Source organism: Oncorhynchus gorbuscha, unplaced genomic scaffold (assembly GCF_021184085.1).
Source record: "Oncorhynchus gorbuscha isolate QuinsamMale2020 ecotype Even-year unplaced genomic scaffold, OgorEven_v1.0 Un_scaffold_346, whole genome shotgun sequence".
Lineage (NCBI taxonomy): Eukaryota > Metazoa > Chordata > Actinopteri > Salmoniformes > Salmonidae > Oncorhynchus > Oncorhynchus gorbuscha.
Window position 1 is genome coordinate 1,035,758 of NW_025745205.1, and position 3,458 is coordinate 1,039,215.

Sequence of the window (3,458 nt, forward strand, 5' to 3'; positions counted from 1 at the left end):
AAACGGCACACATTTGAGTTGTACTCCTCCAGTACCCTAAACGGCACACATTTGAGTTGTACTCCTCCAGTACCCTAAACGGCACACATTTGAGTTGTACTCCTCCAGTACCCTAAACGGCACACATTTGAGTTGTACTCCTCCAGTACCCTAAACGGCACACATTTGAGTTGTACTCCTCCAGTACCCTAAACGGCACACATTTGAGTTGTACTCCTCCAGTACCCTAAACGGCACACATTTGAGTTGTACTCCTCCAGTACCCTAAACGGCACACATTTGAGTTGTACTCCTCCAGTACCCTAAACGGCACACATTTGAGTTGTACTCCTCCAGTACCCTAAACGGCACACATTTGAGTTGTACTCCTCCAGTACCCTAAACGGCACACCTTTTAGGTGTACTCCTCCAGTACCCTAAACGGCACACCTTTTAGGTGTAGTCCTCCAGTACCCTAAACGGCACACCTTTTAGGTGTAGTCCTCCAGTACCCTAAACGGCACACCTTTTAGGTGTAGTCCTCCAGTACCCTAAACGGCACACCTTTTAGGTGTAGTCCTCCAGTACCCTAAACGGCACACCTTTTAGGTGTAGTCCTCCAGACAAACTCACCTGATTCAACTTATTTTGAGGGCTGGATGATTAGTTGACAAGTTGAATCAGATGTGGTTGGACGGGACGACAGCAGAAATGTCCTGTTGAGAGGACTGGAGTAGGGAAACACTCCCCTACACCACTACCTTTGACCAGAGCCCTATGGGGCCTGCTCAAAAGTAGTGCACTAAAAGGGGAATAGGGTGCGAGGTGGATGCACTCTACTGTATGTCTATAGCCTTTCTAACATTGCTTAAACTTCAACAGAGCTATTGTTAGTAGCTTTTCAATACTACAGAGACCAACTTGTGTCTTTATTTTCCCTTGGTTATGAGTATCAAAGCCAGTTTCATTAATTACGGACAATATTTCATCCTAAGATGGTTGACCTCATTGGTTTAAATGGCAACAGATTCTTAACGCCATATTAATGACTTTTAGTGGAAACTAGGACAGTTGTCTGCGTATTGTAATGCCACCTACTGTATGAACGGCAGGGTATCAGTTGTTTGAAAATCCTTCCAAGAGAAAAAGTTTTTGAATTTGGGATTCAAGCATTACATGAGTTTCCACATCATAACTAATTAGGTTAAGTTGGTACATTGTGTGCTTTTGTTGAAATGTTTTGTGTTGTGGAACATTTTTTTGTGGTGTAATATCCAGTTTAATCACTTCCTATGGTTGACCAACAGAGGGCAGCAGAGGTCTCGCTGTCTCTGTCTTTCTGTCTGTTTCTGTCTTTCTGTCTTTCTGTCTCTGTTTCTCTCTCTTTCTTTCTCTGTCTTTCTGTCTGTTTCTCTGTCTTTCTGTTTCTCTGTCTTTCTGTCTCTGTTTCTCTGTCTTTCTGTCTCTGTTTCTGTCTGTTTCTCTGTCTTTCTGTTTCTCTGTCTTTCTGTCTCTGTTTCTCTGTCTTTCTGTCTCTGTTTCTCTGTCTTTCTGTCTCTGTTTCTCTGTCTGTTTCTCTGTCTTTCTGTCTCTGTCTTTCTGTCTCTGTTTCTGTCTTTCTGTTTCTGTCTTTACATTTACATTTACATTTAAGTCATTTAGCAGACGCTCTTATCCAGAGCGACTTACAAATTGGTGCATTCACCTTATGACATCCAGTGGGACAGTCACTTAACAATAGTGCATCTAAAACTTAGGGGGGGTGGGGTGAGAGGGATTACTTAACCTATCCTAGGTATTCCTTAAAGAGGTGGGGTTTCAGGTGTCTCCGGAAGGTGGTGATTGACTCCGCTGTCCTGGCGTCGTGAGGGAGTTTGTTCCACCATTGGGGGCCAGGGCAGCGAACAGTTTTGACTGGGCTGAGCGGGAGCTGTACTTCCTCAGTGGTAGGGAGGCGAGCAGGCCAGAGGTGGATGAACGCAGTGCCCTTGTTTGGGTGTAGGGCCTGATCAGAGCCTGGAGGTACTGAGGTGCCGTTCCCCTCACAGCTCCGTAGGCAAGCACCATGGTCTTGTAGCGGATGCGAGCTTCAACTGGAAGCCAGTGGAGAGAACGGAGGAGCGGGGTGGCGTGAGAGAACTTGGGAAGGTTGAACACCAGACGGGCTGCGGCGTTCTGGATGAGTTGAAGGGGTTTAATGGCACAGGCAGGGAGCCCAGCCAACAGCGAGTTGCAGTAATCCAGACGGGAGATGACAAGTGCCTGGATTAGGACCTGCGCCGCTTCCTGTGTGAGGCAGGGTCGTACTCTGCGGATGTTGTAGAGCATGAACCTACAGGAACGGGCCACCGCCTTGATGTTAGTAGTGAACGACAGGGTGTTGTCCAGGATCACGCCAAGGTTCTTGGCGCTCTGGGAGGAGGACACAATGGAGTTGTCGACCGTGATGGCGAGATCATGGAACGGGCAGTCCTTCCCCGGGAGGAAGAGCAGCTCCGTCTTGCCGAGGTTCAGCTTGAGGTGGTGATCCGTCATCCACACTGATATGTCTGCCAGACATGCAGAGATGCGATTCGCCACCTGGTCATCAGAAGGGGGAAAGGAGAAGATTAATTGTGTGTCGTCTGCATAGCAATGATAAGAGAGACCATGTGAGGTTATGACAGAGCCAAGTGACTTGGTGTATAGCGAGAATAGGAGAGGGCCAAGAACAGAGCCCTGGGGGACACCAGTGGTGAGAGCGCGTGGTGAGGAGACAGATTCTCGCCACGCCACCTGGTAGGAGCAACCTGTCAGGTAGGACGCAATCCAAGCGTGGGCCGCGCCGGAGATGCCCAACTCGGAGAGGGTGGAGAGGAGGATCTGATGGTTCACAGTATCGAAGGCAGCCGATAGATCTAGAAGGATGAGAGCAGAGGAGAGAGAGTTAGCTTTAGCAGTGCGGAGCGCCTCCGTGATACAGAGGAGAGCAGTCTCAGTTGAATGACTAGTCTTGAAACCTGACTGATTTGGATCAAGAAGGTCATTCAGAGAGAGATAGCGGGAGAGCTGGCCAAGGACGGCACGTTCAAGAGTTTTGGAGAGAAAAGAAAGAAGGGATACTGGTCTGTAATTGTTGACATCGGAGGGATCGAGTGTAGGTTTTTTCAGAAGGGGTGCAACTCTCGCTCTCTTGAAGACGGAAGGGACGTAGCCAACGGTCAGGGATGAGTTGATGAGCGAGGTGAGGTAAGGGAGAAGGTCTCCGGAAATGGTCTGGAGAAGAGAGGAGGGGATAGGGTCAAGCGGGCAGGTTGTTGGGCGGCCGGCCGTCACAAGACGCGAGATTTCATCTGGAGAGAGAGGGGAGAAAGAGGTCAGAGCACAGGGTAGGGCAGTGTGAGCAGAACCAGCGGTGTCGTTTGACTTAGCAAACGAGGATCGGATGTCGTCGACCTTCTTTTCAAAATGGTTGACGAAGTCATCTGCAGAGAGGGAGG